Below are 23,339 nucleotides of genomic sequence, written 5' to 3'. Positions count from 1 at the left end.
GTTTCTAGCAAATATGGAATAAGGTGGATGAGTGACTTGTTTTATGGCGCTGTTCGTCCCTGTAAGCGTGTAAAATTTTCACGCCAAATAGGGAGATGGAAATAAATTCACTCATTCTACTCTTTTGTCTCCCCACTATTTTCTTTGACTCAAACCCTCAAAGAATGAAAATTCACAGGAGGGGAAATACAGGCTAGCACCCTCTTTGACCCTCCCAGTGCTATTTTATCAATTACTAAGGAAGCCAGCAAGGAGGAGGGGAGGGGACTGGACATGCATGCCTACTGCCCATGCAGCCCCAGCTAGATACCATCAACAGTTGTTCTCCTATTTTCACAGTGGGAAATAAGCAGGTACTAGCTGTATTGGAATAATCAGGAGGAATCTAGGTCAAAATCAAAGCAAGACTGCTCTGTCCATTTGACAAAACTCACATGCAAACACAATAGCCATGTAAAAACAAAGAAGTTATCTGTAGCAGTTATTTCTGTTAGGATTGCTAAACAAGCGTGCAGACATTGGCATACCTTGAGTAAAAGGCACTACTCCTTCTCTGTGACTTCTGAAAAGGCATTCAAAATCAATATAAAATTGCAATATTAGGAAATTTTATAATCATTATTTCAAAAAAGCAGACTTGAAAGGGTCTCTTGTTCATGAGTAAATCTTCAGTTAGTTTTTCTAGTACCGGTGGTTCAATCGAAAGATTCGCCAACTGCCCCCTGGAGAAAACTGAAGATCTGCATTTAAATGGAGATATAGTATTTCCAAATGCACGGTACCTGCAAGGCAGATACTGTCAAGGTTTCTTAGTGAGTGGATCTCAAATTGTATTAGGTACATTTCAGCGCCGTAACTATCCCCATTTCATAGGGCTGGGGCTATTTCCACATCATTTTTTTCCTGTGTGCATGCTTTGTAATATTTGTCCTGATAAGTCAAAATTAAACTGCCATCCACAACAAAGCCCTCACATAGCAACAACAAGGAATTACAACCTTACGCATAATTTTCTGATGGAGATGATGACGACTGTATTAGATGGCCTGACTGAAAATCTTAAATAATTGAAAACTCTGATGACTTAATAGAGTAGTGAGCTTGGTTTACAATGCAGCCAATTTAGAGCCATAAAAACACCGTGTAAAATGTTTATCTTGTGGTTGACCATTACATATCCTATTTATTATTCCAAAGTATTTCAACAGCATTTTTCTTCATCAATGTGGCTGCTGGCATTTAGCACCCACTCGCTACATTCACGTGATTTTCCTGGAACAGCTTTAGGAAAAGAAAACAAAAATTTAGCAGATCACTACAAAACTGTTCCTTGTTACTATATGCCTCTTTTTCACATTCTGATTTGAACCGACTTCATGTGCTGCAAAATATGTTTGAAACCACCGAGGCTAAAATATAATAAATCAAAGCCATATTCTTGAAGTTAAAAAGACTGGTGCAACTACTGATCCTGACACATCAGAGAACAAAAAAAAAAAATCAAACCTCATGAATACTTTGTTGCTAATGTACATGAGTTCAAAGAGCAGTGTTCCTCTTAGGAAAACATCTTAATTTTCATATCAGAAAATCATCCTAACCTTCCAGAAAAGTTTTTACAATTATGCAAGGAAGGCAGAGAGAAGGTTTAGAGTGCAAACGACACTCGTGATGGGTTTCAGACATGCAGGCATTAGTCCAGGCAGCCTCTCACTGAAATTCAGGTTGCAATTGAAATGTCCCTGTAAACAAGGTTACTGCGAACAGCCCAAGATATCCTTCTCAGCAACACCTTCACCAGGAGCCCTTCAGCTGTCTACTTAGTTTGTTATACCTTATCACACAGCCCTGACATCCTAATGCTGATTCAAATTCGGGATTCAAAATGAAAGACGAAGTATCTCTAAGATCACTTAATATTGAAATACCATTGCAGTAATAAGTGGTGCCAGGCTGGAGATATGGATATAGTACTCCAGTGGTAACCTTTTAATTTCTGACAAAATACTCTGGAATAACTGTGATACTGCACAGACAGTTAATGCAATCGATTTGTTTTCCTTATTTTGATAATGAGCACGCTGAATGTCATATTTACCTTCTCCTGCCCCCGGCACATTTTTAAAGTCCTCTAAAAGGAGACCTGCCAGATTCCTGCACCAACATGAAACACCTCACACCACGGAGCCCCCCTCCCCAGCATGCTGAGCCCCAGCTACCTTGATGCTCCCAAGACAAGGAAGATCATAACCACATGAGTCGCTTCGTCATTCTAAGTCTTTGACTATTTTCTGTGGAAATGCTATGCACGCACCATGTATAATCTAATGTAGGTTATATTGTAAACTACTCCCATTCTGAAAGTGAGGGGAGGCACACTACACCAGAACATTTTGTCCTCTGAAATAAAACAGGGAAGTAATAATGAAATGTATCAAGCAAGTTTTATATGTTGTATTTTAAACAGTGTAGCTAATAAATGCCTAAAACTTTGGTGGGTTTATACAAAGGGCACTTGGATTTCCCTCCCAGTCACAGACAGTCAGACAGTGATAGGTTGAAGCAGGGGGGGGAAGGGGGGGGGTGTAATCTATTTTTCTGTTGTGTTATGTTTACTGTTAGAATATCCTTAATAGCATGAAAAGATACTATTCCAGGGGGTGGGGGGTGCAGTGGGACAGGGGAATGGTATAAGGAAGGGGGAGAATTACAGAAGAGAGGCCCAAGCTGCTCAGTGCCTGCCCTCCCACACTACCATTCACCTTCATTTTCGTCTCCTTTATATTCTACTCATTTTTACTTGCCTCCCCCATTATTTAGTCATCTCTTAAATGCAGTTCTCTTTTCTCTGGGATCATGAAAAACATATTAACTAGAACCAGTACACAGAGTGCATCCCCTGCAGCACTTCAACATGTACCTCCAGATCAGTCATGCCTTCATGGCATTAATGACCAGGGTGAAATTAAAAATAAAATTAATTTAAAAAAAAAATTACAAAAGGGGAAAAAAAAAACTCCTCACCGCCAGGTCACACTCAGACCCCACAGGCAGCCGCTCCCCCAAACGCCCCCTCCTCCCCACGGCCGGCGCTGGGAGGGCTAAGTGCCAGGCGGAGCGGGCAGTGCGTGGACTTTGCACACTTTCCTTCGCCCCTCCTGATCCCGGCAGCGCGCGGCCCCGCCGCCTTTGTGTGCGCGCGTCCGCCCGCGGGTCCCGACACCCCGGCACGGGCGGCGCGGAGCGCGTCCCGCATGGGGCGGCCACGCCGCCGCTCCCGCAGCCCGCGGCCGGCAGCGCAGCGCCCTGACCCCCGCCCGCCGGGCACGGCTCCCTCTCCCCGGGCCTGCTCCGCTCCCGCCGGCAGCCCGCACAAGTGCTCCAGGAAGGAGCGAGAGGCGGGGGAGGGACGGGGACGAGGACGGGCCCCCCCGCCGGCCTCGCCCCGCGCCGCAGCCGGGACACTTCGGGGCTCCCGAGAGGGCACGGCGGGGGGGGCAGGGCGGCACGGGCAGCCGCCGCCACAGCCACGCGCGCCCCGGCACCGGCTGGCAGAGTCCGGTCCCCCTGCTCCGCTCGCAGCCGCCGGAGCCACCCCGGGACCCCGGCCTCAAACTCTTGCTGGCTAAAGCCTCGTCACTTTCCCGGCACTCCTGACCCTGGGCGGGAGGGACACACACACACACACACACACACACACACACACAAAACCTGCGGGGTAGGATCTGTCAGCAGCCAAAACATCATTCTCCTTCCCTTCTTCCCCCCACCCCCCCCACCCCCCTCCCCACACACACCCGGGCCAGTAATTCTAAATAATTGTCCGAGAGGCGAGAGCCACTGAACCCCGGGTGGCCGGTGCTGTCGTGCGGCTTTTTCCAAAGCTGGATTTTTTGGGGGAATGACTCTGAGCAAGTGCAATTGGCAAGGGCTGAAGGTGGAATGGGGCGAGGGGGGTGGGGGGGTAGAGCGCTCCTGGCAGCGGCTCATCTCCAAGCACAAACATGCCCCCCATGCAATGTCAGCTGGCGGGGGTGCGGGGGGGTGCGGGGTGCGGGGGCTCGCTTTACCTGGTCAGCTCAGAACCGCAGGCAGGTTAATCAGGTGAGTCGTCGGGGATTTTAAAGAAGCCGAAGCCGGTTTCTTTGCTAGGAAAGTCTACAACACCATGCAGGGACATTGCAAAATCTTTACACACGCCTCCTTTAACTGGGCTCCCGCGACCTCCGCCGGCGAGGGGGGAGCCGCCGGCGGGCGGGAGGCCGGGCGGGGCCGCGGCGGCGGGGGGGGGGGGGGGGGGGGCGGCGGCGGGGGGGGGCGCGGCCCGGCGGGCGGAGAGCGGCAGCGGGCGGGCGGCGGCGGCCCCGGCCCCGCGGTCCCGGCCCCGGCGGCGTCCCCGCGCCTCCCTGCCGCCTTGGTAGCGCCGGTCCGCACTCGGCCTGACCCGGGACGTCACGGCGCCTGCCTGTGTTCCCAATGATAACTTGGCAGGAGCAGGGGGAAGCGGCCGGGTTTTTCCTGGGCTCGTTACCGGGTACGTGCACGTTTCTTTCGCATGCGGAATTTTTTTTTGATTTTTTGGTTTTTTTAAGGCGCAGTAGCGAAAAGCCGGGACAGGAAATCCGGGGCGCGGCGGGGGCTGCCGCCCCGCGATGGTGGCGGCCGCTCGCCGGCGGGAGCGGGGCGCAGGCATGCGTTCATCTCCGTGTCTTTCATTTTACCTTCAGGGTGACATTCAGTGCCGGGCGAGCCTCGCCGGTCACCGCCACGTCCCACCTGGAAAAAACACAAACAAAACCACCGGGAAAAAAAACAAAACAACAAAACAAAACAACAACAGCAAAAAAAGGCGACTGCCGAAAAGGGGGGATGGGGAGGGAGGGGGTGCCGGCCCCCCTCGGCTGGGATGCGGACGGCGGACGGGACACCTCGCCCAGGGGACGCGGGGACACAAGCGCAGCCGGCCGCCCGCAGGCCATGTGCCGAGCGGCCGGCGGGGGCGGGGGAGCGGGCACCGCACACACACACAGAACAAAATCAGAAAAAAAAAAAAATAAAAGACAAAAAAGAAAAGCACACGGAATGCCAGAGGAGGCCGGGCGAGGAGCTAGGATGCCGCACCGCTGTTGCCGTGCAGGCCCGGTGCTGCGCCCCCCCCAGTCCCCTGCAAGGCTCTGCAGGGGAAGGCGGGGGAGCCCCCGGCGCTGTGCGCCCCACGGCCCCGCCGGGAGCCGGGGTGCCCGGGGGGGCTGCGGGCCGGACAGCCCGGGCCGCACCGGGGCACCCGGCTGCGCAATGGCGTCGCCGCCGAGGAGAGTCAAGGGCTGGCGCAGACCCTGGCACGGCTCGGTGAGGGGAGCCTGAGCCATCGCTCCCCACCTCTGCTGCTGGGGCAGCCGAGCAGCTGCTCCCGAAAGCAGAAGGGTTTGCGGTAAAGCAGAGCGAGCCGGGGCCTGCGGCAGCCCCGGGGCCGCTGTGACCGCCGAGCAGGCTGGCAGCGCTGTGCCCGGCCATGGCAGCAGCCACACGCATCCGCTGCCCTGGGTTCGTGTGCTTCGCAAAGCCAGATCCTGCAAATCTCCATGAATGTTCCCACTAAATTCCGAGGACATTTTCACGTGTGAGGCTTAACTCGCCTGCAAAAGTATTCCCAGAACTAGGCCTCACTTAAACTGTCTATGACAGCTTGAGTTTAAGTGCCTCTTCATCTAAAATCCAGTTGTTACCCACACATTGCATCCCAAACTACTGCAGCACCACACCACCTACTCGTGACCGCAGAGCGTCCCAGCAGAGCCCTGAGACAAGTTTCTCTCTTCTGTGTTGCTTTTCACACCACCTATTATAATAACAACAAGTTACAACATCGCCAATGCACAGGTAACTAGTGCAGCGGAGTTCGTGAAGGGATGCATGTAGCAGGGCTGAAGCTAAATTATTTTTGCAATTGCCTCTGTTCAGCCTTAATATTAGCATTAATATTTTCATTTTCCTTATTTAAATACAATAAAAGGGAAAATTGCTTTTGCTTAATATTGTTACTAATCAGGTTTTGCAATTCCAGTTTTTATAAGGTGATAAAGTCACTAAGTTAGTGTACATCTTTTCTGTTGCTGGGCTCAGTGCCCTCAGCAGCAGTGTATTTTAAATGGTGGGATCACCTATTGCAGCTGGGAAAAGAGTTGTGGGAAGAAAGAAATCATTCTTGGACTATTGTACAGTCCAAGCATCATTTTAAGAAGTCTGAAATTGAAAGCACTGGGTTGTTTGGTTTGGTTTTTTTTTTTCTTTTTTAAACCCAAGCTACTCAGGATGCTATCTGGCTTGGCTAGAAAGACAAGTTTGCCACATGTTTCTGTTCTGGAATCATTTTGAACTGCTTTTACGCTAGATTCTTAACCTTTCTTAACTCTACTGTCTCAGCAGAGTACAGAGTACATAACTGATAAGTATTTTTGGTAGACTTGAAAAGCAGTGTGTACAGCTTGATTGTTGTCTGTATTTCGCCATTCATTTTTAAGTGAGGCTCTTTTGATTGATGTGAGGAATTTGTTTGAAAGGATGAAGGGTATGGCATAGCTGCCCAACATGCTACTTACAATTACACCATACCTCAGCTAAACAGGCATTTTTCATTGTGATTGTTACACCTTTAAAAGCAAATGAGTTAATCAAATTGCTATTTTTGGAATGCACTCAAAGGAACATTAAAATGCATTAATTTCATTAAAATAAATGAGCAGATAGGTAACAAAACAAGTATCAGCCAAATAAGCAAGATCTCAACTATCGAGCCAAATCCAGCCCTAGTGAAATCATCTGAGCTGTACTTGTCTACAGCACATTTAATTTGGCTTCTGCAGTCACACAGCTGACGCTTTATTTGGTTTTCAGAGGTGTGTATATTAAAAATGTGTGACCCGTGCTGCTTCTCCAGAGTGATTAACCACTGAAGTTAAATTCACCTGGTTTCCATTTAGCTCTGCTGTGCAGTCCTATCACACTTGCAGTTTTTGGTGTGCATACACACCTGAGATGCAGAGAGGCATTCCCAGCCCCTGTGTTGGTCTAAGGGATGTGAGTTGTGTCTGAAGTGAGGGTGTGATGAGGTGGATTTCAGCAGAGGCTGTTCACAACCAGCTGCATATATATATGCTCCAGTTAATAGGCTGTACTGGAGTCTCTGCTACCATCTTTCATTACTGCTGTTACTCATGCCAGTGAGAGTAAAGGAAGGGTTGGTGTGTCTGTAATCACACATTAATTTGCTATGTAGATATATCCTAAGAACCTCTCAACCCAGGAAAATTATGCTGGAATAAGGTTGGATATGAGTGTAAAGCAGAACTGTGTACAGATAGTTTATTCATTCTGGAATGGCCAAGTTGTTTCCTGGTTTCACTTAATCCACTTTCAAAGTGGATTAATATAATTCAAGAAACTGAATTCTTACACTGGCATAAGAGTTGTCTACACATGGGTTTACTCAAACATAATTACTGCAGTATACCTAATAAGTATCTTGAAATAATTTAGTGTGTAGACGAGTCTAGAGTCCCACAGGTGAAAAAAAACAGAATTTAGCCATTTTCTACAACATAAAGGTTAATTTAGCCCAACATTTGACCTACTTCTTTCCTCATGAAGCACATTTAATTCATTATAGGTTTTTCTTCCTTGACAAAAACCCCACAACAGAAATGTATTTATGATCAGTTTCAAGATAGCAACGCCATGTGCACTCCACTAAAAATAAACAATTTAACCAGTGGATACTCTAAATAATATTTTCAACTGCTCTAAAGAGATGAAAAGGTTCTTTACTGGAAGAAATACGAATTTCTCAGTCATAAATATTTTGAGTGGATTATTCCAAACAAAAGGAAAACAAACCCCAAGCTCCGCTCTGCCCTCTGAGACACCCACAATCCATTTGACAGCATTCCATTCATAGCAATAGCACCCAGTCTGACTCAGCAATATTAGTTCCTGAATGAGGAACCTCACAGACTCACACAGAAGGGTTTGCAGAACAACAGGGCCTTCAGGAGGCACCTTAAGAATAGAGAGCTAATTTATGGTTTGCTTACAGAGGTATGAATCAGAGAGAACCTACCTGAAACCCAGGCAGCCTCTCTGCCACTGCTCTGAATCAGGTGTATTGCATCACTGGCATACAGGAAAGTGAGTGAACCGATAATGAGGACATACAAGATGTTTTGTGACCTTGTGCCAAGCGCAAAATTTGTCAAATGGCATTAAGTGTCATTCCACGTCACAGACATCCATGGAAGAGAGGTGACGCTCTGATGTGAATGAAGCCTTCTAAACTTTAAATTTAACTTTTAATTTAAATTTAATGTTTGTTGGTTTGCTTTTGTTGAAGGAAGGGGCGGGGGGGGGGGGATGGAGCCAAACGAAAACTAGATGAGGTAGGAATTATGAAAGCTCAGGTAGTAAACCAGACAAATTTTTGAAAGAAGCATAAATACAAAAGCCAAATGATACAAATTTATGACCCTTTAAACATTGAGATGGAAAAAGCCATTAAAAGCTATGAAGATGAAAAAAGTCCAACCTCTACTTTGTGTCAAAGACTGCAATGTGTCACACATTACAGAGGGTAACCCGGGATCTTCCCTTATGCAGATTAAGTAGTCCCAGCTACTCTGTGTAACAGGCAGTGATGCCCACAGGATTCTCATTTTGTGATTACAAGCATGGCTTTTCCCTCCCGTGCTTGTCTTGGTTAAGGATATAGGGAATGGATTTCACCTAAAACTCCCTCATGCTAAACCTGTTTATTTAAGTAAGAATAATTCTGGTAACAAGATAAGCATTGGCTGAAGAAGGTAAATGTGGAGAAACATAAACAAGAAATCAAGTATTTAAATTCTGTGGTGCTGTATGACTTTGACCATGAGTCTTGATATTAAGGCTCAAATACTAAGCCTGGTATTAAACTCAGATTGAAGGCAATGAGAGTTTTATATGAGCATGCCTGATCTGAAATCCTACTTGAATAAAAAAAATGGATAGGATTACTGTACACTGGATCCACCTGCAGTGCTGGGGTATCCTGGCTCTCCCCCACTCCTGTCATTACAGGGGCATTACTCATCCAGAGAGGAAGGTGTCTTTAAATCCCCAAGACGTTTGGCACAGCAAATGCAAGAGGAAATCTCAGCGCACGGCCAATGCCAGGCAATGAAGGATCCTCTGTGGGAGTTGGTTAGTAGTGCCAATGTTTGATATTTGTCGTAACAACCACCGACTGTTTTGTTTTTTGTTCTAACAATGTGAATTATGCATTAAACATTAATACAAGTGAGTGTACTTTCTTTTGATCTTCAAGCATAATCATTTCTAATGAGAGCTTATACATGAGCATTGAAACAAATCCCTGAGTCATGTGAATTTACATTGGTTTTACTCTGTGGGAAAGATCCCACATGAGTTACTCATGTCTGTAAAACATAACATACTTAGAAGAAAAAAAATGAGCTTGCATTTGTCTGTTGGAACATAAATATCTGCGTAGACATTTGGCTTGTGCCCTAGCAGTAATGAAACATTAAAAAGCTAATTTATCAGAGATCAGGATTCAGGGTGGGGCCCTCAACTAATGAGAGATCCAAGTCTGCTCATAATAAGCTCACCTCTTAGTTTCTACCATCTGGCTTCTTACAAGAGTTGAGTCTAGAATCAGAGGAATTTGAACTAGCTCTAACTAAAGGGATCAGAATTTGGCTTGCTTGATAGAGATAAAAGTTGCCAAACTGCCATCACCAAGTTATGATATGCCAATCCATGGCAAGCAAACTCTGCAGTGCTAAGTGGCACCTCTCCAAATGCCCTTGACAGCCAGTGCAGGCCGGACACACTGTAGAACCTGCTTGGCCATGTTTAATATCTGCACTTCTTAAAACAACAGTCACAAATGGTGCATTCCATAAAAACATAAACACTGTGGATTGTGCAACTGCCAAGACAGTTATTTAAAATGCAAACAGAATTTAAGCCCTTTCCCCTTTGACACGCTGCACAAATATTAAACCAACAAGTGATTAACAGTCTGCACTTCATCAGCCGTGCTGTGTGTGCAAGGGACAGGCAGCACACTGGGGAAAGTACAGGTGCAAAGCAGTACGTGATGGGTTCTCATTCCTGGGGGTGCAGGTACTCACTACAAGATTTCCAGAATGCCTCTTGCCTTTCCAAACAGACCTCAATGCCAAAGGTTGCAGGACATGGCTGTCAAGAAGGTATTACATTTAATGGCAGATAGGCTCTATCTATGATTAAGGTCATATCTCAGGAATTCTCAGAAGCCCATTAATGTATTTTATTCTTAATGTGTAAGTGCTAAAGGAGTCCTGGAAGCCAGAAATCCAGGATTACCCCACATAAGTCAATGTTTTCATGGGAGGCTATACTCATGCTCTCTGCTGCTTCCCTTCTCTTGCCTGAATTACCATAAATACTGATGGTAGAGCTTCAAAAGTAGAGTGGAAGCAGCCTATGTATAGAATAGTTTATAGACTGGAGGAAGAGCAAACACAAAACCCTTCATCCCTGAACTTGAATTCTCAAAGTGCTTTGTTTTATATAATGACAGAGGAACTGATACTATTGCAGTAGAGAAGAAAGCACCCAAGACACTCCACTATGTAACCCCAACACTTTGTATTAATTACCTTCCCTGAGGTTGCACAACTTCACCTGGCATGTTAAGTTAAAAGATGGATAGGTCAATATTGGGTCTTAAATAATTTTGCATAGAAGGACCTCAACTCCACCTAGACTCTGATGAAGCACATTGACATTATCCAGCTTTAAAAGTTCAGTGAGTCTTCTGACTTTTCAGAATGTGTCAGTCCATCCCCAGGCACACACAAAAAGCTGTGCTTGCAAAGATGGTATAGATACAGGTAGAAAATGGTGTACAGAAGCATGTAGGGAGGCCTCTCTAAGCATCAGCCAGGGTGACAAAGCATACTGGCCCATGGGTTCCCAGGCTGTATTCACAGCCCTGGAATGCCTGCTGGAAGCACTCCCCTGTAATTTAGCTCATTTGGTGTGCATTAAAGATGCTCATTTCTAGACCCCTAAGTGAAATGTGATACTGAACTCATTCTTCCTCTTACACCAGCAGGCCTCAGCAGATGGCCAGAAGGCCGATGGGAAGGAGAGAACACCAATTTTAATCCAGTTGTTTGTGATGGAAAACTATGAGAGGAGTGAAAAGACCTTATTCCACAGGCCAAGGCATTTACTTTATTTAACTGCCTAACCTCAGTCAGAACACTAAATTCCATTACTCTAGATGAATGTTATGGTATGGTGAAGTCTTATTTGGTAATTATCTGGTCAGAGCCACAGACTAGAAACAAGATATGCAGCCAGTGAAAGCCCAGTGGAGTCACACCAGTTTATACTAGCTGAGAATCCAGTCTTCAATTTTGAATAAAAAATTTGAGAAGTTGCATTTTTCCATGGCATTTTGGTCATATTATACAGGAAAAAAAAAAAAAAAAGGAAAAAAGAAGCAAGAAAATAAAAAGTGTAGCTATGTTTATAACCAAGACAGAAGCAGAACCAATGTGAAATCTTTAGCAATGAAATTCTTCATCCAAATTATTGGGTATTAGGTGTTGGTGCCATGTGGATTACTGTTTAAGTTTAGGGCAGCAAGGTAAGCTCATTTTCTTGCCTCTGTCTTTTCAGTCACCATTAGGGCTGCAACCTTCCCATCCTCCAGGGAGAGGGAGAGAAGTTACACAATGGGTGTTTTTCCATGGGCGGATGTCTAAATGTGAAGGGAAACAATTGAATTTTAATGACAATTTTGAGACTCTTGAAGTTAATTTCTGGGCAGTGCAGAAATTAGTGGGGTTTGCTGCTGCCAAGAGTGGCATGTTCTCCTCTCCTGGTATTAGCAGGACTACAGGTCTCAGCTTTTGGCAGAATTAACTCCCAAAATAGTAGGTCCTTCTCTCTTGCCTTCTCTCACAAGGGAGAGCAAGAGACATGCTGCTGCCAGACTCAACCAAGTGTCAGTGCAGAGCAGTGGCTACAAAAACCAGGGTAACTGCACCAGACTTACACTACCAGAGATGTGTTCTCATCAGATATTTACAGTATAGTAGCATTATCTGGGGTGGAATGGTAAATTTGTTAGGTTCTTCACAAAACATTTAACCAGAAAAAGTTCCTGCATCAAAAAGCTCTACAAAAGTCATTGCAGAAGGAGAGTGGCAAACAGTAGGATATCCTGGGAATGGCCAGTGATTGCAGCAAAGGCAGCCAGCTATGAAGGCTTTTCCTACACGCAGGGTAATGTTAATTCTGCCATGGAGGCAAGTTACTTCCTTTTCAGCTATGCTATTTCCACTCCATTACTGAATCATGGTTTGTTAATAGCTTACAAACATCAAGTTTAAAAAGTTTTAGGAACTTTGTCATACCTAAGACAATATGTTCCGATTTATCAATTTCTATAAAAATACATGATCCAATAGGTTTTGGAGTTGTGGTTGTCAGGGTAGGGTTTTTTAATGCCTTTAATAAAGAAGGGATAATTTTGGTCTTGTTTTTGTCTTCTTAGAAGATTCAGAAAGGAATAAAAAGGATAATCCCAAAATCTGTATATATCTACTTGTAAATAGCAAAGCAGAAAATAAAAGATGCTTCAAAATAGCGCCAGTCATTTAGTCTGCTCTGTAGTTGGATGATAGAATGTCAAGCATTTTCACCAAAGGCACGAGACCCACTACAGAGGACTGTCTTTTCAGTTTTGGGCTATGCAATTACAGCCCCAAACAGGTCATGGAAGGGATCAGCCTTCCCCATGTTACCCCTCTGGTCAGATGGCAGCTCCAGCCAAAAGGAAAAAAGAAAAGAGGACAGCCGTAGCCACCTGGCACTGCCTTTTTGCACAGAAAAAAGCAGGCAGGGAAGGAGGGACCTGGTATCCAGCCAGGTGTGGCAGGACTTACAAGCCAGGCTGCCAAGCTGGAGCTCATCTTCTGAATGGGATTCTGCTGGGGAGGGCACAGAGAAGGTAACATTGCGGAACTGCTTCCCTTGCAAAGATCTCTGTGTCCCTGTTTAGCCTCTCCCATGAGATGGCCAAACATGCCTCTTACTTGGCAGAAAAATTTTCAGCCTGGTGCTGAGTATGTTACTGTGTCCCCCAGCCCACTACAAGGTGTTCATAAAACATTGTCGCTTAAGTGCTCCTGAAGTTCTCTCACATTGCAGCCAGTTCTTATTTCAGTTACAGAAGAATTAAAAGAAACATTAGGGAGACTCACATTACTGACTGATACCAAACCATTTTTTCCTAATACAGTTTTTATATACAGTACCCAGAGTTTAGCTGTGTCCATTATTTCCTTATTAGGAAAGGAAATTATTTCTCCAAGAGTGATTTTACTTACAGCAAATTTTTGCACTACTGGATACTATGGTACAGTTACTTGCTCTAGAACAATTTCACTTGTTTAGAAACTCCACCATAATGTTTTGCCACTAGATTTCTGCTGAGAAGTAGAAACACTAGCTTACAAACACCCAAGTCCTTACGGAGCCTTCCTGAGTTATGCTTGTCAGGCTTGCACACAGCTAAGTCTCTGTGCCCCTGCTCTGAGCTCTTGGGACATGGATGCTCAGTTAAGACTACAGAAAAAGGAAAAGCATGGCCATGATCAGCACACAATCGTTTCAATGGCTGTTAATGTAAAAACATCTCTAACCTTATTTACTATAGCCAGATAAATGGTAGGAGACATACTTCTGTATGAACCAATTTATTTTTTTCTTTTTAACTCTTTTGTATGAGTAATGATTTTTGAGAGGTTGGTGTAGTCATGTTCAGTTGTTACAAAGCTGATGCTTCACATTTCTACCTGTACAGATGGGATATTGCATTTCTAAGTTACCAAGACCACTTAAACATCCAGAAACAGTTTCCTCTATTCCAGCAGTAGTTGCCGCTTCTCAGGACAATTCTTTAGGTACAAGTCCAGTAGAAATGGCCCTTCACTATTTTCCACTACAGCTCAGGTTTTCTGCCTCAGCTTTTATGCAGCTGTGAGCATGTACAAAATAGGATGCTAGTTTTCATCCCCTCAGTCCAAGAAAAGCTATGCAAGAGTAATTCCATCTGATTTCACATAATTCTGCTCTTGCATTTAGAAATACAGGAGTTGACAGTCAAGAAGTTCTTTGGGTGCTGGAAAGATTAACAGGTCTTCCAATTCTCATACAGGTGACCACAAGGTACAAGCATTATAGACATTTGATGAATGAAGGGTTGCCACCAAATGAAGCTCTAGAGGAAATCATTGAAACAAGGTTTAAGGAGTTTGTGAAGGCACTGTGAAATGAATGCACTTTATGAGGCTACAGTGTGTGTGTAGAAGGTATATGCAACCTGCTCTGTATTCCTAAAATGATCACCAACACATGATCAGGAACTTGGGCTTCTGAGAGTCATTTCTCTCTCTGTGTCTCAGTTCCCTTATATGAAAGTCAGGATTAGGTCTTTGGTGCCCCTTGGATGAACAGAACAAATTCACCTGTTAAATGTCCAGTGTTACAATCAATCACAGGTTTACCACGTCTTTTCTACCCAAAGATTTAAAACTATTAATATCAAAATAAGCCACTCAAAAATTAGTAAAGATTGCAGAAGTCCCAGATTGTGGAACATGAATCTCAGTGATTTCAATGGATGTGATGCCAGCCTCAGAGATAAGATTAACTTTGATGTGAAAGATCCTACCACTCCAATGACAAATGGTCTGTTCTGGATTTTCTGTTAGTTCAGGAAAGATCTATGCCAGTCCCATCACAGTCCCTCAGCTATTGTCCCCCCCGACTTTGAATATTTTCCTATGAATGCTGCTTGCTACCTAATAAACAATCGAAAAAACTTCAGATGCCAGCATTCTATGCTTGAATATATTGTATGTTTTTTCCCCTTAAATAATTTTTATTTTGAAATATTGATGAAAATTTATCTGCCGGGTAATCAGGAAAGGAACTGAGATATAATCCTGTCATTATAGTCACTCTCACTTACATGAGTCTACTACAGGTGATCCTTTCTTACATAAATGCAGTTATGCTTAAGGAAGGTTAGATGCTACATTTTCAGTAATTTCTTTCTTCTACCAAGACAGATAACATTGGATGCATAAAGTTCCTCTTTTATGTGGCACTTCCTTTAAAGCAAGTTTGTCCCCTTGAGTAAATTTTCCCTTGGCTGTAATGTGAGATATATATATACAAACATCTGTATCTGTCAAAGATATCTATATATATCTATCACACACCACTGGAAGATGTTATTACAGATTGGAAAAAGAAAAACAAAAAGGACATATTTCTCTACTCAGTGTTTAAGAGAATTTGGTATCACCGAATTTAGAAGCGTAAATTCCTTTTTTTTTTTTTTTTGCAGCTGAATACACCACCCACCCCAGCAGCACCTGATATCAGTAGCAGTTCATGTATGTGTGTAGCTGCAAAATCTTTTGATATCCAGGTGTCACTGGAAACCATCAGTGGATTACAGTACTTTTTTTTTTTACATATGTAAAAGACGCAATCAGCCTAAAAGTATTCAACATTTTCTATGAGGACATGTTGTGAAGAATTCCAAGTGTCTTTCGAACATGGAGGAGTCACTACCCTGTATCCTACTAAAATGCATACTACTTCCAGCATTTTTCAAGTAGACAAAATTAATATGGAGGGAGGAGGGAAGAAAATTGTTCAGAGAAAATTCAAGTTAGAGGGAAAAAAATTCTTATTTATAGTTCAGAGATCTGTGCTGTTTTAATTCCTCCTTTAAATTACAAATTGCAAGCCTGTTTCAGATATCTTGCTCTTCTTGCAAATACAAAAATATGAAAGAATAAGGTAAAAAAGGATATTAAATAGTGATTAATTTGTTCAGAAAGCATTGAGTGATAAGCATCTGCACGGAATTACATAGCTCAGATCTACTTGAAAATTTTTCTAACTGGAAGAAAACATTCAAGTTCCTCACCCATTTTAACAGCTGTCATAAATGGATGTTAAACTTAGCAGCAGCAGTTCATTGGCAGCTTCCCAAGACTGGCATCAATGTAAGAATTTGTATTTGATATGAATGAAAAAAAACCCAAAACATTGTTAATACTGTATTTGAATGAAGGTTTGAAATAGTTAAATGCAAAACACCATAGATGCCACTCATGGACATGATAACTATTTCAGGGGAAAGGGAGGAGGGAAAACTTCCTACTGCATGATGAAAAATATAGGAGTAGAAATATTTGAAGAAATTAAGGCCTGGAACTACAGCTTTCAGCAAAGAAGATGATGTCAGTTCTGTGTATTTTTGCACAAGAAAACCAAAATGCTGGCTGGGATTTCTGAGCATTTCCACAACCCAGGCAGTAAGAGGAAGCTGTTCAAAATCAAGAGTTCTAGTGTTAACTGCAATTAAAACAGACCAGAGCCTTTATCTTAATCAGTTACTTAGAATGAATTGATACTGATTTATCATCTTTTCTCCCTCCACGTTTAGAGTCAGAGCCACTTACACATTACTGATGTGTTTTCAAAATCCCACACATGGGCAACAACATGCAGTTCTTGCAAATATTTTGGGGGAAGGGATTGCCTGTATGTTGCTAGTGCTGTACTTCAGGGTCATGAGTCATTAAGAAAATATGGAGAAATATTTATTTTTGTCCTTTGAATAAGAAGTCTTTTGTGACAGAATATAAACGTGGGGAAGTAGTTTCTAAGTTTATTGTTACTACTCTATTTATTAAGAATGACAAATTTTAAAACAGTTTAAATACTTGGATGGAAACATGTCATTATCTCCAGTATTTTCTGTAAATGTTCAGTCAACATCCTAATTGTATTCCTATCCAATATAATGAGATGAGCTTTAGCTCTCTCCATACATGACATAGCAGTAAGAAAAAAGAAAAGATCTAAATGCTATTTATTCAGCAACTGAATCTTAGCCGAAGCAAACTACCATTTACTATGGTTAGTGATAACTTTACACATATAGTAAGCGCATAAGGCACTTGTAACATTTGAAAGCCTGAGATTTGTATTATCCTGTAGAATCTTTTAATTTAATTTAGGTATATACTGACAGAATTAAACACAGGCATTTACAGGAAAAATAAAAATTGTTAGGGCTGAGATAAGCAAATAAAAGAAAATAAATACAACAGTAAAGTTGCTAATGCTCTGTTCTCAACAAAATTCTTATAGTTATGTGCTCTCCTTTCCCTTCTAGCAATATGTAATTCTCTGCAGGGATGTCAAGGGGACCATTCTCTCCATTTTCCTAAAGTTAGCAAGCCAACATCTGCTAAATGCAATACAACATGCTGTTTACCTTTGTTGTAAACTTGAAGCTTTTCCATTTAAAAACTGTATAAATGAATCAGTATTCATTCACACCTATGCCTAGAAATATCCATTACAGAGCAGACAATTCTCATTTTTAATCTCCTCCTTATTCTGATTTTTATGCCATATTCCTCTGCACTGATGCTGTTTGGAATCACTCTGGATATATTAACAAATACAAGGAAAGTAAAACAAAAGACAATGGGGATTTTCCCCTCATTTTCTGCAAGTATTTATTGACAGAGAAAGATGATAAAAATCCAGAGTAAAAGGTCTTGCCTGACATCTCCTTTAAACTCGGTAGTTTAACAAACTGCTACAAAACAGAAGTTTTGTCCCCTGCTCCAAAAACCAAGATGACAAAATCCCAAACTATATGTTTAGATTTGCCTTCTAAAATCCTGTGGAATATTTAATAACTTGTATTTGATGGCAGAATTTCCAATGTAAATAGTAGGGGGTTGTCTGTTTTGTTTTGATTTTTCAAAATGTATATACATTTCTCATCTGCTGAAAGGAAATCTGCCTACATCAGCAAAAAGTACAGATAAAAAGAAAATACTAATTAACATGAAAAAATGCAACCACCCTTTCTTTAGTGAATGCTTTTGAATCAGAAAATATTTTTTCTCATGCTGCAGCAGAAACCCTGAATTTGAACGAGCACCCACTAACATCGCTTGTTCCTCTAATTGTCATCATTACTAAGACAGAAGCAGCTTTTGTTGATCACACAGAGCATTCTCTAAAATCCATTTTTCCAATCAGGTTTTTATTCTCCTTCTCACCTGTCTGCTTTTATTTAGTTTTAGGCACAGTTACAGCTGTACTTGGGTTAACTTGTGGCAGTAAGGCATTTGCAGAAGCTGTTGTTCTCAGTAACGTTGGCTATTGCTGATTACAGCATTGCTTAAGGCAGATTCCTTGTTCTAAATGGCATTGAACATTTTTACCTGGGTATTGCAACACCACATTATGAGCACTGGGATATAAACAGAACAGTAAGCAGTGTTGCTGGCCTCTGGATTTAAACCATAAGCCAGTAGATTTGTGTGTGGAGACACAGCTAGAAAATCGAGCTGTCACCAAAGTATCTGATACAATGTCTGTATCTTTCTCTAATTTGCTACTGACCAATTATTACATTCAACTCTGAATCACGGTCCTAAATAATAAAGGTCAGAGTTTTCATGGACATCTTCTGTGTTTGAGTTGCTACCTTGAAATAGCTAAAGCTGTGTTTTACAGTTGCAAGGTTCCCAGATTTCTCACTGGGATTGTATGCCTTCAACATCAGAAAAAACAAAGCCAGAACAGGCCCCACATCACCTCAAATCAAACCCCATTTCATTGGAAAAATGGATTTAACCTCTGCCAGAATGATGGGCTGAATCCCTATAAGTGTATTCACATTAAACAAATCCCACTCTAGAACATATGTTTAGTCAATCCCAATCTGATCTCACCTCATTTCTCAACTTTGTTGAATACCAGAAAAAAAAAAAAAAAGCTATACTAATTCTGGACATTTAGCACATCATAATAAACATTCACGGCATTTTTATGTAATACAAAACTACTGCAAATACAATATTTTCTAAAATAATTTTATAGGATCTCTACCTATGTAAAAACAGCAAATATTTGTGGACATTCTCACGATTACAAGAATTAGATTGATTCAGCTTTTAAGTGCTACAGTCATCCATGATATCCTCAGTTATAAAGATGGGAGCACACCAGCACTGTTAGGGAAGCGTGCTGGAGTTCAGGACTCTGATCTGGCTCTGTCTGTAACCTGCTGTGACCTACTCCAATGCAAGATATCAAAACTTCCTTTCTCACACCAGCTTTCCTAATACCTAGCTCCCCCAAATAAAGCATTTTCCTACTTCCATGTATCAGGAGGAGAGGTAAGAATCCTGTGATAACAGATACTTTTGAAGTTACTGGGATATCTTAGTACAAGGCAAAATAAGCTTGGAGTTCTCTAACATTTAATAATGATTAATAAAGAGGGGATAAGACTACTGCACATGGTAGCAAATAAAGATGTTTCCTTTTCCAAGGAAGTTTATTGTCACTACCGAGCCACACTGCAATCTCCCATTAACCACATTAAACCTGTCTTTTAAGCTGTGATGCTGCTCTATGAAGACAGTCCATCAACTTTGAAATTAAGCCCCAACTTGTTTGACTCCTGCCAACACTTTACCATAGTCCTATCAAACAAACACGAAAAACAGCAAAAATACAGTGATGGAGACAAAGCCATTCTGAGATTGTGCATCCCAAACCAATATGTGTGCCCTAAAATCTAGCATTCAGAAAACCTTCATTTGTGTCACCAACTGCCTCATCTCATTACGATGTGCTCGCCAATTATTTTCTTCCCTTTCCCACCAGAAAGGGCAGAAAGGACGCTTGTTTAAATGGCGAAAGGAGTGCTAGGTCCCCCGGTGCTGTGGCTGCAGGAGCCTCTTCTGCCTCAGCATCACTGCGAGCACGGCCCGGCTCCAGCACCCCTCCCGACCCCTCGCTCAAGCAGACAACGCTGCGGGATCTGGGGAATAGCTCTTAGCCCTGGGAAGGGACCCTCACCCTCTTTCCTTGCTCAGACATCCACTTATTGTAATTTCTCAGCTTTCGGCAACTTTGCTGCGCACCAGCAACCCCTCTGGAAACTTCGAGGAGAGGAACAAAGGGGCAAAGAACAAAGAGACGGGGAAGGGTAGGAAAGGGAGGGAAGGGAAGGGGGAGCTTCTCCTTTTCGGGTCAGGCCGGAGACCCCCGCCCCCGCTCCGGCGCCCCCAGGGTCAGCCGTGCCCGCCCGCCACGGAGCCCCGGCGGCGGCTGAGCGGGGACGCCCCGGGGTGGCCGTGGGAGCCCCGCCCGGGCTCTGAGCCCCCACACAGACCCTGCCAGAGCTTGCTCGGGGCCTGGTTGGTGCCCGACCGCTCAGCGCCCGCTCCTGCCGTGCCCTGAGCCATGAGGCAGGCTGAGGCTGCCCCGCTACCCCCGCACACGGCAGTGCCTTCCTGGCCGCACAGCCCTGTCCCAGCGAGGGCCCGCACCGAGCATCCTCGGCAGCATCTCCCGCTGGGGCCGGAGGCGACCCGCTCCCCAGGAGAGCAACACGTGTCGTCCCCACGGCCGGGGTCCCAGAGCCGGGGCCGCTCCACGGGACGGCTTGAGGGGCTTTTGGAGACAGCTTGAAAACAGCAAGAATCCGAGGCGAAACAGCCGTCCCGTTTCGCTGCGGGGATCGCGCTCCCCTCGCAGCAACGTTAAACTTTTACCAAAGTATCGCTATGCACCCCTTTTTTGATGGTCCGCTTCCCTCACAGCCCACCTTACCGAAAGCGACCCTTTGGCAAGCGTCCTGCTTCCTCTGTTATCAATTAAACACCCTCGAAGAGCTGCAGGTGCCCTCGTTACCTGTTGCTATGAGGCCCCTGCCCTCTTATCGAGGGATGAAGGTAATTAAATCTGTTTTCATGGTGTGGTCATACTGTGCTGGCCGTGGGAGGTGTAAACCCCGTGCGGCTGCGGGCAGAGAGCAAGGGAAGAGGGGGAAGGTTTGCGCAGGACAGCCGTGCCCGGCGTCGCTGCCCAAGCTCAGAGCGAAGCCAGCGGGGCAGGGAGAGCCAAACCCCGGGCAGGGCAGCAATCCTGTCATTAGGGACCACACGCACTAAGTGCTATCCTGCAACTACCTCTTAGAGAACGGCAGGGAATTATCATTATTCTTTTTGGGCAGGCATTTCCAATTTGGAGTTAATTGACGCGGTTCTTCATTTGAGTAATGACCAAAAGAAAGCCAAGCTTTACTTGAGAAACTTTAGAGGTTTTTCTTTCCCCCCCCTCCCCCTTTCTTTCTTTTTGATTTAAGAGAGAAGTGAGCTAACAGAACCTCCTGAAGGTGAAACTGGTCTAGTCCTTCATCGGGAGCGGGAACAAGCCGCGAGCCCGGTGCTGAGGTGGGATGCGGATGGCCGCGGGACGCGGTGCAGGAGCGGTTCCGAGCTGGACTCCCACTGAACCAGTCCCGCCACTCCCAAATCCCGAGGGGGAAGAGCCCACTCATAAGCCTTTGCCGTGAGCATCCCTCATGAGAGAAATCAGAGAATGATGAGGAACGGCACAAACAGTTTAGAAACCTGAGGCTGGCGATTGAGGACCGTGAGGCAGAGCTGGAACATGCGGTTGCGTGAAACGCTGCCCTGGGAACGGGAGGAAAACTTGAGCGCAGCCTGTGCCCTGAGTTAACTAAAGCCAATTACTTGTCTCCATATAAAAGGTTTTGCGTATGGTTACAGCTGAGGAAATACGAGAAGCTGATGAGTCTGTTTTGGTTATGATTTAATCAAATAAATTAAAGGAGAAGGGAAAGGATACGCCCAATCTGTGACTTAAAAAAAAAAAAAAAAAAAAAGAGTTTTTTGGGACGCTGTCTGTCCAAAGCCTTTCCTGTTGTACAGAGCAAAGCGAGGCTCTTGGAGTCTACTCATCTCATTACTGCTGGGTGTTTGGGGTTTCTCTTTTCCTCCCAATGGAATAACCTTTCATAAACAATTGCAATTTCGGGGGGAAAAAGTGAGTAGGTGCCAAACCAAGCTGGGGGTGGGGCAGAATTTTGCGTTTCAAGCAATTTAGCAGACAGCAATTCTGCTTACAGCAGAGAGGTAGGTGGATACTTGAAAACATCTTCCACCGGGGCGTCCTACTTTGGCAATTCTAATTAAAACGAGGTTTAAAAGATGCAAAGAAAGAGCAAGCCTCTTGCTTTATTTCCAATGGGCGTGGGGGATACCGTCAGGCACAAAGAGTGCTTCCAGCTTGTTCTAACGTGCACCTTTGTTTAAAAGAAAAAAAAATAATCAAGCTCGTCCTCTGATTTCAGCTAATGTATTTTTAACTGGATTTCTTTCCTCTTCTTTGTGTGATCTGATACCCACCGTGTAGCCCTGGCCCACTTTCAGCCCTGCGGGTGCCCTGCATTGTGTCCGTGTCTGAAAGAAAAGGGAAAAGTCTTCCATCTCACACTCTTTTGCCCTGTACCTGTGCTTGGGAATTGAGTCGTGTCCAAGCTAATGGTCAGCAAAACCCGCATCCTATTCCCCTTCTCGCTGCCTAACCCGAGAGGAGACGCGACTTTGTAGGTGCAGCCTGGCTGGCGTGGCTGTGACCGTCCAGCACTTCGGATCAATAAAGCAGCCAGTTTTCTGACGTTTCTTTTCCACGGCTGCTTATTGAAAAGGAGCCTTTACCGCCACCTATAAATAGCGCTGCATCCAAGTCAGTCTTTCTTTTTTTTTTTTTTTTTCTAATTTTTTTTCCTCTCTACCTAAAGTAGCAAAGTTCTAACCAAGATACCTCAAGTTCTCCTTTGCTGCTCAGCGAGGGCTCGCCCCGGAGGGGCTGCTCTGGGGGTCCTGGCTCCAAAGGCGGCTGCGCTGCCGCCTCCAAAGGGAGCGGGGGCTTCGGCGGAGCCAGCCCCAGTCCCGCACCGGCCGCCTTTGAACTTTGTTCTCAGGCATGGGAGGGAGAGCAGCGAATACCGATACTCACCGCGCTGTTTGGCTTTCCAGATGTAACCCCGTCTCTCCTTCTTCTTTGTGTAAAAATGAGCAGAGGTTACATCCCGGGCACGCGGTATAATGCCCTGGATAACCCCGACCCTGTCTGTTAATTTAATGCTACGCTAACCTCAGAATGTGTGATTGGAGCTCGAGTGTTGGGTTAGAAAAGCGCCTCTCCACGCTGGAAACAAATTCGCATTCTCTCTCCACACCCACCCCCTTTCCACGCGGAGTCTCCCAGCCCTGCATTCCTGCACAAACCAGGACACCTACCTTTCCGAGAGCCACGTTCCCTAGCACAGATTGCATTTTTTGCCCGCTCTG

The 23,339-nt window shown here is 44.5% G+C and overlaps 1 protein-coding gene and 1 pseudogene across 10 annotated transcripts in view; one reads left to right on the top strand and one right to left on the bottom strand.

Moving 5' to 3' along the window:
- ESRRG (estrogen related receptor gamma) overlaps positions 1 to 23,021 on the bottom strand; it is a 390,416-nt gene extending 367,395 nt beyond the window's left edge. For 4 of the 9 annotated variants that reach the window (XM_014252904.2, XM_088052399.1, XM_014252903.2 and 1 more), the window contains exon 1: positions 4,071 to 4,208. The gene's annotated coding sequence lies outside the window, so the exon portion shown is untranslated. Of the gene's footprint in view, positions 1 to 4,070; positions 4,212 to 20,790; positions 20,812 to 23,004 lie in introns of those variants that run through there. The other 5 variants (XM_014252905.2, XM_088052398.1, XM_088052404.1 and 2 more) reach the window with 4 other exon arrangements.
- LOC106628207 (uncharacterized) lies at positions 4,870 to 18,427 on the top strand (annotated as a pseudogene). Its single transcript, XR_015772104.1, has 3 exons — positions 4,870 to 5,880; positions 9,109 to 9,231; positions 15,470 to 18,427. The product of XR_015772104.1 is annotated as an uncharacterized LOC106628207 (transcript).
- Positions 23,022 to 23,339: the final 318 nt, after the last annotated feature.

Source organism: Pseudopodoces humilis, chromosome 3 (genome assembly GCF_049639895.1).
Source record: "Pseudopodoces humilis isolate 2021_Gansu_Grassland_sample_001 chromosome 3, ASM4963989v1, whole genome shotgun sequence".
Classification (NCBI taxonomy): domain Eukaryota; kingdom Metazoa; phylum Chordata; class Aves; order Passeriformes; family Paridae; genus Pseudopodoces; species Pseudopodoces humilis.
The sequence above is the reverse complement of the archived record's forward strand: the minus strand, read 5'-3'. Positions and strand labels throughout refer to the sequence as shown.